This window comes from Podarcis filfolensis, assembly GCF_964270895.1.
Source record: "Podarcis filfolensis genome assembly, chromosome: 3".
In the NCBI taxonomy this organism is placed as follows: domain Eukaryota; kingdom Metazoa; phylum Chordata; class Lepidosauria; order Squamata; family Lacertidae; genus Podarcis; species Podarcis filfolensis.
The window spans coordinates 82532524-82546438 of NC_139606.1; the positions used below are offsets into that span (position 1 = coordinate 82532524).

At 43.1% G+C, this 13915-nt stretch overlaps 1 protein-coding gene and 1 long non-coding RNA gene across 3 annotated transcripts in view; one reads left to right on the forward strand and one right to left on the reverse strand.

Annotated features, from left to right (window-relative positions):
• The window catches only part of LOC310758318, a 166206-nt gene that overhangs the window by 88214 nt on the left and 64077 nt on the right, over window positions 1–13915 (reverse strand). The gene's annotated exons all lie outside the window — the stretch shown is intronic.
• CDC42EP3 (CDC42 effector protein 3) overlaps window positions 1–13915 on the forward strand; it is a 61257-nt gene that overhangs the window by 30383 nt on the left and 16959 nt on the right. The gene's annotated exons all lie outside the window — the stretch shown is intronic.

The window sequence follows — 13915 nt, forward strand, 5'->3', positions numbered from 1 at the left end:
CGATCTGCTTACTTATTGTTTTATTTTGCATCTCCTGGCCCCGTGAAATCGTGGGGAGGGCAGGAGCGGCGCGTTGCATGCGGGCTTGGATCGGCCCGGGCTGGAGTCGCGGAAGGGGTTGTCGCGAGGCCAGGGCGACGACGGCCGGCTGCTCTCGGCTTCGACACACGCGCAGCCCCCCCCCCCCCTGCGTGTTTGGTCCTTTCTTTTTGGCTCAGGCAACGGGGAGTGAGGATTGCGCGGGGAGCCGCCCAGCGCTGTAGGATGGCTCCTGCTTTGTGTGTGATGTCAGTGAAGAGCGGAGTCGGAGATATAACGGGAGGGTTTTGCCAATTGTGGGGAGAGAGGGAAAGGGGGGAGGGGTGTTAAGGTGACACAGGGGCCACTGGCAGGGCAGGCTCTGAAGCGCGTATAGCGGCTGCAACGCAGGGAACAGGCGCAGTCCAGCCTGGATAGCCTCGCAGAATGGACACCCCCGTCTCGTAATGCAAAAGGGGGCCCTCTAGGGAGAGATTGTGCGCGATCTGCACATAATTTTAATGCGGCGTCTTTGAGAAAGAGGGGAAGAGATATGGGGGTTGTGTATCTGTGTCTCTTGTTAACGGGCAGGAAATCTCCCAAGCCACCCTCTTACAAATTCTCTCCTGTGTAGAAATGGTCTGTAATTTCCAGGCGGAGCTTTACAGTGAATTGTGCCTGCTGTCCGTGAGCAGAATCGGTGCATAACCAGATATGAAATTCTAAAGCTGATCTACTGATAGCCACACACTGCATGATTATTTATTACACTTCTCATATCACTCTTCCTCTAAAGAGCTCAGGAAGATGTACATGGTTCTCTTGTCCCTCTCCTTTTACCCTCACAACAATCCTGCAAGGTAGTTTAGGCTGAAGGATGGTGGTGCACTGTCAAAGGGTGCTTATGTATTACAGTATTTCAGGGCTTAGTATGGATTTGAATCTAGTTCTTGCTAGTCCTCAGCTGACATTCTAACCACCACTATGCCAGTTTTGCTTTTCCGATTTATTTATTTTTAATGTTGTGACAGTTCACATCATCAAGCTTGATACCAGGTACATTGACCAGTAGCTGCCCTGTTTTGTAAGCTTTTACATTCATCGAATGAATAAAAATCAATGTGCAGATCCCTTTTTAGCAAAAGCCAGGCGGGCAGGCATGCAACCCATTTTCATGTACCGATGTTGTCATTCATTAGCGCACACGTTAAAGGAGGAGCTCAAATAGGGACCTGGCTTCTTTCACAGTAGTAGTGTAGCTGCAAAACTAATGTTGCATGCTGGTTGTTTCTTTTTTAATTATTTTAAAACCCTGCAGATTTCGTTTTCTCTGAACCGTATCCAAATGTAAATTGCAAGTCTTTGCTTCAGGAGTCCATTGTATTTTCTTTTCTGTTTTTTTAATAAAAAAATCAATATTTTCAATTGTGCACTTTTGGATGAACCAATTTAAAAATAAAAGGTTGCTCTCTTGCTGAATTACTGCATAGTCAAGCAGCTGTGACCTTAATTGCCTTAAAGGAGATACAGAACAGAAAACCTGGAGTGAGTGCACAAATCCTGGAAGATAGGCTAGAAGTAGCCCTTACACGTGCACAACTACCATATTTCTCTTAAATCAGCTGACATTTATTTTTCCAGCCATGCTGTGGAGGTGGACATTAATTTGAGAGGACATGTTAAATGGAAAGGGGTGTTACCTTAACTCTGCTGTGCTTGCTCTGCCCTTTTCATAGAATCCTTAATTAGGTCTTTGCTTCCCTGTTTGCTGTTCTGTCAGCTGTAGCTTATGGACGTTTTTGCATCTGAAGCTTAAATCAGGTGGTGCTTAAATTGGCCTCTAATATTAATGTAAAACATTAGCTATAATGTACACTTGATTTACCTTCCTTAATGTAGGATGGAATAACAGCATTTGTATGTGGTATACAAATAGTACTGAAGGGACTCATAAAACTTAAGTAGTGCCTTTCTGGATCAGAGCAGAAGCCCTGTGTTCAGTCTTCAACAGCAGCCAGCCAGATGTTCCTGGGAATCTCACCAAGAGGGCAAGATGGTCTCTACTGTTTGATCCCAGTTTCTGTTTTGCTGTTGGGTGTAATAGCCATTGATAGACCTCTCTCCCCATGGATTTGTGGGCTCCTTTAGAAATATTAGCATGCTAAATTGGGGTGCGGGTGGCGCTGTGGTCTAAACCACAGAGCCTAGGACTTGCCGATCAGAAGGTCGGCGGTTCGAATCCCCGCAATGGGGTGAGCTCCCGTTGCTCGGTCCCAGCTTCTGTCAACCTAGCAGTTTAAAAGCACATCAAAGTGCAAGTAGATAAATAGGTACCACTCTGGCGGGAAGGTAAACAGCGTTTCCATTCACTGCTCTGGTTCGCCAGAAGCAGCTTAGTCATGCTGGCCACATGACCCAGAAGCTGTACACCGGCTCCCTCAGCCAGTAAAGCGAGATGAGCACCGCAACCCCAGAGTCATCCGCAACTGGACCTAACGGTCAGGGGTCCCTTTACCTTTAGAAATATTAAGCTGGTGGCCACCATAGCATCACTCTAGCTTGTTTGTTTGCTGGATTTAGAGCCCAGCCAATCCCAAGGACTCAGCGTCAATAATTATATTAATGTAATCTAGCCATCCATATCCCTGTCCACCCAAACCCAATGTGAATAAAGCTTTCAATCTTACAACACTTCAGCTCAGAGTTTGGTGAGCTTCTTTGGAGGATGATCTCAAAGCTGTGTGGCATGCTTTAGTGTGACTCTTGTAGGCCCAGTTTGGCACTTGGTGTATTTTAGAGAGAGTTCCTGATTGGTCTTGGAGGACAGGGTAGGACCTAAGACTGCAGATAGTTTCCTAGGTTTGTGGGGCCCTGACCGCTTAGTGAATCCTGTAAGTTAACTATGGGTTGCGGTGGAGTACTTATTTCCCTTTAATAGTCCTTTTTAGAGTCACATGTGAAAATTGTGATTTCCCTTAAAACTAGGTTTAGCCTCATTCTCTCCACAAATATATAGCTCCTTTTAGATGCTGTGTGCTTTACTATGTTAATTACAGTTGGGATACAGCTATTAAGTTGTCAGGGTGTCATCTTGTCAGAGTGTGTGTTAATTTCATTCATTCCATTCCCTTTGGCAGTTTTCCTACATTCACTCTCTATTCTTCACACTCTACTAGTAGGGCTTCCATTTATAGAGAGATGGCAAATATATCTGGTGCAATCAGGGAGTGGCATTTAGTTAGACACAGCTAGAAATGGGCTTTTAAAGGAGTACTTGGGCAGGGAGTGTGTAAAAACTGGAGTCATTTGTTGTACCCATTTGTCCAAAATTCATCATTGTCCACTGTACAAGGAAACAGGATATTGTTCACAGAGAACAATAAGAAGCTTTAAGAAGTCTCTTAGTTTCTTGCTGCTTCACTGATTGTCTAGTACTCTAAATTGATGCCATTTGGATTACTTGTTCTCACCAACTCCCAGTCTTTTTTACGCTTTGATCCTAAACACATTTGCTTGGAATAGAGGTCACCAGCCCCTCACAAGATGCTGTGTGTAGTATTCTCATGTTGCAATTTTGAATACAGCACACCGCTGCTAGAAAACCAGGAGGTTCATACAATTTGCAGTTATTGAGACATGTTGCAATAATAACCACAAGCTGCCTTCCTGCATACCTTTCTGCAAGTGTAACATATAAAAAGCAGGAGAGGAGTAGCAGTTGTAAAGCTAGGAATGTATGGCAAATGCTCTGTGTGAAGCCAGAAGAACTGGAGCCTATCTCTACACTACAAGCTTATAGATGTCTTAAGTATCATTATTTCCCCCAAAGAATCTTGGCAACTGTAGCTCAGTGTGTGTGCCGGGAAGTACAGGAAGGAGGTTCCCACACAGTACTACAATTCCCAGAGCTTTCTTGAGACTGTAGTTCACATATGGCCAGCATTATTAATATAACAACCTCTTCGATCAGCAAACTTCATCATATTTCTGCTCCCTCCAGAAAGCTGGATTCTTTGAAATACATCAAGGTGGTCCAAAACCCACACACTACAGCAACCTTCACCATCCTGTGCCCTCCTGATGTTTTGGACTTTAGCTAGGGCTGGTGGGAGTTGTAGGCCAGAACATCTGGAGAGCACCCGGTTGGTGAAGGCGGCACTACACAAATCATCTTATGCTATGCAAAAGTGGAGATAGGATCACCCTGCTCTGCCCTACTTTCATAGTAATCCCCTTCCTACTAGGAATCTTGAGATGATCCCAGAACCTCCATAAAGGAAGGTCAAGGTCATAAAGCTGAGGTCACGTGGGGCACGGATTGAATTTTATGCGCTTGTTGGAACAAGGAGGAAAGTTTGCACTCAGCCTGGGAGACAACCTTTTTATTTAACAACTCATCTGCTAGCCAGAGGCCACCAGGAATTCTGCACAAGCACTGAATGAGCTGGCAAGACATGGGACTCCATTTCCCTCCTCCAGGTTGCTTGGTTGAGCAAGGAAGCAAAGTGAATCCCTCAGTGCAGTCCCTTCTCTGCCAGCTCACTTGGGAGAATACACCTTTTGCTTTCTTTCTGTTTTACTAGCCTGTTAAGAGGCCAGTGACCTGGATTTTCATGCTGGACGTGGAGGAAAGGGGTCCATGAAAATCCAGGATGCTAGCAGGCTCTTAGCAGGCAGGCTAGTAAAATATATTGCAGGCAAATAACTTTTGTGGACTCTTACACCAGATCCTGCATGCTAGTATTGTACATCAGATCACAAGATCATGTCTGCAACACTCGTGATGAGAAGGCCAGACAACTGGGTGAAAAATGCCCTTCCTTGCCACTGGGTAAAGTGGATTAGTTTCAGGGATGAAAATGTTTTCTTCATTCTAGTTAGGCTGTTTATTCAGTGCTAGGGGAAGGTGACTCCTTCCATGACTCTTCATCATTTTCATATGACAGGGTCTATTACAACAGGAGATGAAAGGCAAAGGAGTTTACAGTCATTTTAAAGCTTGGGAGGTACTATCAATTATAGCAGTAGGCAAAGCAATTAACATGAATTTAAACTTAACTTGTAGGTAAGCCCTGCTCATCTAAATGGAACATCCTTTTAAAATAAGTATATTTGGGATGGCAGCCTTAGATGATTTTACGGTCAATTTCTTTTCTTGTTCCAAGTGTCTCTACTTGAGTTTTGTTTAACAGTCCTTGTCCTAAATTAGGATAGCACATTCTTGAAGTATATGGGGATAACTATTGGGTTGTGCATTTAAAACCTCTTGCTCAGGGCTGGTGCAGATGCAATACTGGCTCTCTCTCAACCAGCCAACTGGAAAATTAGGATTTCATTGCCCTTTCCCCCTTTAGCTTCTTCCTCATATGGACCAAATCCTTCATCCCGCCTAAATCACAGCTAAAGGCACAGCAAGAGTGCCCCTGTTAACCATGGTTGAAGCTAACCAGGTTCCCTCTTGAGCAGGGTTTGTTAACCAGCTACAAAGCCAGATTTTAAATCCTGGTGAAGGAGGATGCCTAACTTGCATTAAATGTGTTTCATGTCAGTGCTCTTATAGCCATTTATTGTAGTTATGGCAGGGGAGAGGAATTTTCCCAGTGAGGGAATGCCACTCGTCCATCTGTCCTCTAAAGTGGTCTAGGTGGGAGCACATTTGTGATGGAGCCAGGGCAAAACGGCTTCTTATTGCGCACCAGCAGACGCATTCAAGTGCTTAGAAGGAGTGGGTGGGAATGTAAAAGGCTGCCCCACCCATTCCCTCCCTCCTCCTGGTCTTGGAACTAGTGCCCAGCCTGTCTTTCCCATTTACAGATTGGGATTAGCTGATTGTTGTGATGGGGGTGAGTAGGGATTTTTTGATCAGCTGCGATTGATTGCCAGTCCCCCCCTTTTTTTTGCCTACTCCATACTGTAGAAGAACATGGTTGGAGCACTTAGAGATGGGAGCTGAATAAATATATTCATTGGTTTGGTCACTTGTCAAGCATGCGTGAGAAAGGGAAGAGGCTGGCACAAAGAGCACCCTGAGGCGCTTTTTGGGTGTATAGTTATTACAAAGACTATCACTTTTCAGGTTGTGTGATTCATGGGGCAGGTTATAGATCAGTTTTGAGGCTAACCTATTTGGAGTTGTGGGGTCTAAGGGGGTGTGAGTCAGGAAACTCTCCTTCTTCAGCTGAAGGGGTCAAGTGCAGTGAATACGCAGTATAAAGGCCAACTTTTTCCCCTGCAGCACAGGCTCACCCAATCGTAATATGCCTAGCAGACTGATAAATAATATGGAATATTTCCCACGCATTGGCTTCCTTCCCCTCTGAGTATTATAAGTTTACAACTTGTCATTAATAAAGTGGTATGTGTTTGAACTCACACCTTGCATCTTGCCTGTTTATTTCTGGTATCCTCACACAATGTACGATTTAGTGGCCCTGTTTAATCATGTTTAAGAGACAGGCAGCATTTCACCTGCTCTGGTAACAACAAACAAACAAAGAAACAAAGAAACAAACAAGTTATTCAAAAAGAACAGTTCAGAAGAGGAAGTGATGATATACCCCAGCTAACCAACGGAAATGGAGTGGATATAATAAGTTTTAATCTGATGCCTCCATCATGGCCTACTGTAGGTAGATAATTATTGTTTCCCTAATATTATTTTCATCTTGATTCTAAGCATGTTTCCGTGAAATAAGTAAGTCCATTGATTTCAGAGGTTTTGCTTCCAAGAAAGTGTGCCTGGGATTGTGGTGTTGTCTTCCTTTCTTCAGTGATTTGATGCGAGTCTCACTAATTTCAGTAGAAATTGCTTCCAGATTGTCACACATCTGCATTTGAGGGATAGTTAAATTCTTCATGCTGCTCAGCAGGATGATATAGATGACAAAGCTACCCTGTGGTGAGAAATTTCACCTCAGAGTAGTTTATCTTTGTGGGAAGAGACTGAGAGACATTAGCCACAGAAAGTAAAGATGGGGTATCAGAATGTACCATTGGTGCTTAGATACCGTTCTCTTCAGAGGATTTCTTGGATACAATTTATATTCATGCTAATATAATGATGATTTCACATATGCTATATTATAAGTTCATAACCAGAAAAGTATGAAGCTGCTACCATCCCCTTGTTCATTCAAGCTGTTACCTGGAAACTAATTGAATATTCATATTACATATTAGCTATCACTTTTGATGGGTTTACTGTATATCTTTTCTGATAAGTTAGAACCTATTCAATTGTCTTAGTTTCCTCTGCTCAAGGAATTGTCAGGTTTCTTTGGGGATCCCTTGCAAAGATTTACAAGCAGTCTCAAATAACTTCGTTTTCCAGGATTCCCTTAGGCAAGATGTGACAATTAAACTGGTATAAATACTGTTGATGTGTATGGTGTAAAGTTGCATTTCAGATTATGGCTACCAGCCACCCAGTCTGGAAATGAGGAGGAACCAAATCTGCATTGGCTCCTTTTTGGCTTCTAGGCATAAGGTGCCCTATAAAATCTTAATAGGTTTCAATGCTCACCACACCATTTGTTTGTTCCTTGCTTCCATCCCAACTTTTCAGATCAACCTCCTGCACCTTCTTGACGGTACCATTCATGTGCCAGCTTCAGTCAGCAAGGGCACATAGAGAGGCATTGCACATGGCTGCTCTGTAATTGTAAAAATCTGTTCCCTTTAAAGCCCATCAAAATCCGAGTCCAGGTGCCATGTTGAATCGCTGGAAGGTTGATTTGTTTGGGCTGATGCTGTCCTAAAAAGAAGAAGATTGATTTGTTTGGGCTGATGCTCTACTAGAGAGGAGAAATGTGGCTAGGTACCCAAACAAATAAACTGCTTCCAGGGGTCCCCCTCCCTGCCTTTGGCATGTGGCTAGTGCTTATTATCTTAAGTCAGTGATGGCCAAACTTGGCCCTCCAGCTGTTTTTGGACTACAGCTCCCATCATCCCTAGCTAACAGGACCAGTAGTCAGGGATGATGGGAATTGTAGTCCCAAAGCAGCTGGAGGGCCGAGTTTGGCCATCACTGTCTTAAGTGAAAGAACTCGATTTAGGCTTTTATGCCCACCTGTCATGGAAGTCCTTATTCTCAATCCTACGGATGTGCAGACAGGCTTGGTGGTAAGGGAAAGAATTCTCTACATACTCAGAGGCTTGGCGTTTATACTTAGCATATTCCCTGCCTCGTATTGCAAATATATTCTTTCACTGAACCCTGGCGATCCCTGCATGTGGCAAATTGCTTGAAAGGGTTTATTTTCCTAAACCTATTCTTTATCCTACAGGCAGCAGCTGTGGCACAATGTGTCTCCCCCACCCTCTTGCTGGTAGGCATGGAAGAATGCACCTCTCCGTTCAGGGAGTTATGCTGTCTGAACTTCAGATACAAACCAGCGCTAGAATTCTGATTTTGGAACAGAGTCTGACATATATCTGATACACATATCCAGACACATCTGGATATTTGGCTCTTAAAAGGAATTCTCAAATGTCACTCTCTATTACCAAGCTGGCATTTTACATGCGTTTTGTAAACTATATTATGTTTTACAGAAGAGGCAAATTTTCTCTCTCTCTTCATGCATGTTTCACATATTGTTTGTATGGGAGTAACTGGATCTTCTCATCTAGGCCAGAGTTAATTTAGACTAAAATCGCTTTAAATTGCCTACCACAATTAGTCATTGACTATCATTTTGCATTTGATATAACCCCCTCTAGCTTTGCTATAAAATCAAATTAACTGTTGAGGGTAATATGGTTTAACTTAGATTCCTAAACTCCCTTTAATTCAATTTATTCTCTGAGGTGAACAAGCTAGAGCTGGGATGTTGTGGAAGACAAGAGACATATACTATTATTTTGTCTATGTTTTTCAGGATGCACATTCCATATACACAGTGAAGGGTCTGTTTTCAGTTAGAGATACCAAGAGCTGAGTAATCTTAGGATGTCTAGAATGCCTGCTGCCAGTGTTACTAATGATAAATTCCCAGTAGGGAGTTGTCTTTGCTGTCGGATTACCATTTACGTTTTCAAATTCTGATAATGAGCTCTACTTTGGGCAAACACTCCATTGTGGGGCTTTGGTTACTATATTCTCACCCCCCAATAAAATTCTATTCAATTCTGCTAATAACTTTGTAGGTAGTGGTGATCAGTTCCCATTCCGGCCCATTCTCAAAGCCATATTGACTATGGCAGCTGCTGCATGAACTGACTTCCACATGCAGGCATGACCACATGAAGGCCAATGGCATGGCTTCATCCTCGTTGACGTTGAGTTTGCATTGACAGGCTGCTAGTGTGGCTTGTTAAGTGCTCAAGAATAGTGTGCAAAAACCATAAGATGTTGTTTTTTTGCATAGCATTGGCCTTCAGTGACCCTCACTGTGCATGCGGCCAGCAGGAGAAAGTTAGTATGCCTTGTGGCCACTGTAAGGGAGGTGGTTGTGACAATATGCTTCCACAGATGATGGCTAGAGGGACACAGGTGGCACTGTGGTCTATACCACTGAGCCTCTTGGGCTTGCAAGTCAGAAGGTCGGCAGTTCGAATCCCTGCAACCCCATTGCTCTGTCCCAGCACCTGCCAACCTAGCAGTTCAAAAGCATTCCAGTGCAAGTAGATAAATAGGTACCGCTGCAGCAGGAAGGTAAACGAGGTTTCCGTGCACTCTGGTCTCCGTCACAGTGTTCCGTTGTGCCAGAAGCAGTTTAGTCATGCTGGCCACATGAACCGGAAAGCTGTCTGTGGACAAACACTGATCCCTTGGCTTGAAAGTGAGATGAGCGCCACAACCCCATAGTCGCCTTTGACTGGACTTAACCGTCCAGGGGTCCTTTACCTTTTACAGATGATTGCTGTGGTCTCAAGTTTCATAGAGGTTTCGCTGAGCACATGGAGCTCTGTGGGGGCAGAGACTGATGATTAACCATGTAAGTGCTAGAAAAAAATGTGCCTTGTGCACAATGATCCTAATTCTGTGGAGGCAATGATGATATGAACGATGATAAGAATAATATAACAATGTGACATGTCAATTATGCAAACATCTGACTTTAATTATATCCAATCCCATTGCATGGTGGTAGAAAATTTTGTATATTTAAAAAGGAGTTGCTCTAAAATGTGGCAGAATAGTAAGGATGTAGGAGAATCGTATCCCATAAAGATATGCAATACATGATAGACGCATTTCAGCATTTGCTTTGATAATGTTTTCACAGTAAGAATGCACAGTAATAATAATTCCTGCATTGTAGGGGGTTGGACTAGATGACCCTTGGTTCCCTTCCAACTCTAAGATTCTGTGATAATTTCATACTTCAAATGGCATTCAGAAATACTTGCCTCAGTGTTAAGGATGCTAAGGACAGGAGTAGGGTAGCAGCAGTTGTGGGAGGCGGCATCACCTTGCCTGACTATGTTAAGGGGTTCCTACAGTATGGCACTGCCTTAGAGTGATGTTTACCTGGAAAAAGAATTTTCTTAATCGTGACATTCACTCTGTGGAATGTTCTTTTCAAGAAGGCTTTCCTGGTTCTAAATCTGCAATGGGGCCTTTTAGATATATGGATTTCATAGCTTGCAAAAGAGGTAAAGCTATGTATTTCTACACAACTTACTCCTAAAAGCCCACTCCATGGGATGGTCTCAGACCTAACACTGAGTAGAGAAAAGTTGGATATAATCCACGAAGAAGCAAAAATGTTCTTGAACTACTCTGATTCCTCTTCATGGTGTGTGTGCAGAAGAATTTGTCCATGGATCATATCCCTTACTAGTTTATCAGTTTTATACTTTCTCAGGGACTAATTCTTTGGGTAATATCTGATGAAAATAATGAGTCTCGAATACTTTGAGGAGTGTGGAGTTTCTTTAAGCTAAATATATGGGATTGTTGGCATCGAGATAAATTGCAGTTCCACAGGGGTCACTGGAAGAGCTTTAATTTCAACTCAGTTAACCTCAGCTAATTTAAAATACATTAAAAATGTTTAAATCATATGCTTTCACTCAGGCTTTTTATATCAGCCCTTGCATGTAGCTAGTGGTCAAAAAATATATATATGGGAGGAACCTTTTCTTAATTTACCATGGAAAATCAACTCAATTAACCAGCATAAATCCAGTCCTGAGACATTAGCTATGGGAATTAAATGCCAAATCAATTTGGTGTTTTGTCAGTTGATAATGTCTGAGCCTAAAATCCTGCAGCGTCGTTTGCTCTCTTGTTTGGTTTGGCTTAAGACTAAAGCAAAGTCTTTTGCATTTGGGAGTCTACCAAAACTTGGCAGTTATATCTATTTGCCATGGAATCCCTGGCCTGACACACCCAAGATCAAATATTTGATTGGATATACCTTGTTGCTTGTGAATGTTTCCAGTATTAGAAATTTAATGTTCTTTTGATCATATTGTGCAGGTTTGGATATAATGCTAAACCATGGTTTAGTGAGATGAGGACAGGCCTAGGCAAACTCCTTTCTCCTACAGTAGGCCACAAATAAGAGTTCAGAAGCTTTGGTTTCTGTTATAGATTAATCAGAGCTTGCCATGTTGTCCAAATCCAACACACTTTACACTCCATGTATGTATGAAGTGTATGAAGATGACTTGTTTCAACAAAGCATAGTTATGATTAACTACAGTTTAGGATTTGGATGTGTGGATAATCTGAAGCAAAGCTTCCTGTGCCATTGCAGAAGTGCTGGAGGACAGAGAGAGGCATGTGGAACCAGGCTCACTGTTGCTCACCCTTGTAATGTTGAGCCATGGTTTAGTGTTGCATGCCAGCTAGATCATTGTTGGGAAAGTCCGTAGATAAGATCAAATCTGTGAAAAGGAAAATGTTATTCAGATGAGATCAGACAAAAACTGAAATAATTTCCCTCAGAAAACCCTGCTTCTATGCATAGAAATATCCATACTTTTGTGTAGTCAGCTATAGACTTACATTGGCATGAAGTGCAATCATATGCATATTTATTTGGAACTTAGTCCCATTGAATTCATGGGGGTTATTCACAAGTACAGTGGTACCTCAGGTTAAGTACTTAATTCATTCTGGAGGTCCGTTCTTAACCTGAAACTGTTCTTAACCTGAAGCACCACTTTAGCTAATGGGGCCTCCTGCTGCTGCTGCTGCGCCGCCGGAGCCCGATTTCTGTTCTTATCCTGAAGCAAAGTTCTTAACCTGAAGCACTATTTCTGGGTTAGCGGAGTGTGTAACCTGAAGCGTATGTAACCTGAAGCGTATGTAACCCGAGGTACCACTGTAAGTATGTTCAGGACCACAATCTAAGATGAACCATTTCAGCTAGTAGATTAAAACTTAATTACTAATTCTGTGGTGTTTGCTCAGTCCACTTCTGTACCCTCAATATCTGCCTTCAAGCACTTCACATGATCAGGGTTTGGGCTGTGCTTCTAGACATCCAACAGAACATGCAGATATTGACGCAAGGTATGCAGTATTGGTGCTGAAGACTGGAAGCCCTCCATGTGTTTGGGGATTGAGTGAACACCCCTTCTCTTGGACTGTGACTGCTGCTTTAGAGTTGTCAAACAAACTATCTCCTGAAAATCAGCTTCTGAAAGGCTAATAGGATGAAGAACACTGTTCAGTCAATCACTTAATGCCTTTTCTCTGTACAGTGGTACCTCAGGGTACATACACTTCAGGTTACAGACTCCGCTAACCCAGAAATAGTGCTTCAGGTTAAGAACTTTGCTTCAGGATGAGTACAGAAATCATGCAGCGGCGGCGCAGCAGCAGCAGCAGGAGGCCCCATTAGCTAAAGTGGTGCTTCAGGTTAAGAACAGTTTCAAGTTAAGAACGGACCTCCGGAACAAATTAAGTACTTAACCCGAGGTACCACTGTAATGCCCCCCCCACTGTATAAAATGGAGGTCTAGCATACAATTTTAGATGTTGTGACTGAAACACAGTCTAATTACTGTTTATTTTAGTCTGCTGAATGGAGTAAGGCAGTTGTAGTTAGGCAGAGCCCACACCTACAGTAGGCAGAGAGAACCATCTGCATGGCTTGAAAGATAGTATTAAGTTACACATCAAAGAGAACAATATCCCAGCTTGTCTCATTTTCCTAAAATAGGGGGTGTTTGTGATATGTAGATATGTATCTACTGCATGGGTGGGCAGCCTAGTTTCCTGTGGGTGGAAGGAACAGAAAAAACAACGGAAAGGGTTTGGTAGACAGAAAAAACAATATGGCAGAAAGAAAGAAAGAAAGAAAGAAAGAAAGGAAGGAAGGAAGGAAGGAAGGAAAGGGGCAGCCCTCGCACTTGTTTCTGGTCACACTGAAAAGGGGAACATGCACTTTTGGCTCTAGTACTGCCCACACAGACTTTGGTCCCATTCACTACTGGCCTACAACCCCCAGCAGAACCCTTGAAGAAATCCCTTGGCAGGACAGAGGTCCCCACTCCTTTTCTGCTGGATGAAGGTGCAACATGACATCTGTGTGATTAACACTTACGCAAAGGCCTGCTAGAAAGTGGGAGACAGGACTCTTCTTATGCTTCAAAAAGAGTCTAAAACTTCAGATCTCAACCCAAATCTTTGGAGTTGGTGTAGTATTACCTAGAGCAGGAGTGAGGGACCTCCTGCCTAGGCCCCCAGTGTTGCCTTCCAGGGTTCTCTATCCAGTCCTAAGGACTCTGACTAGGTCCATCAAAAGCAAATGCAGACATGGCATTGCAAGGACTTAAAGGCCCTGGGACACAGGCACAGACACAAATTTCCATAAATTTTCCATAGATATCTGGGAAGTTAAGGCTAGGCCATATTTCAAAAAGTAAAATTCCTTAAGCTTTCTGAGCCGTTTCCGCTGCTTTTCTCATTGCGTTGCCATACATCCGGGTTTTCCCT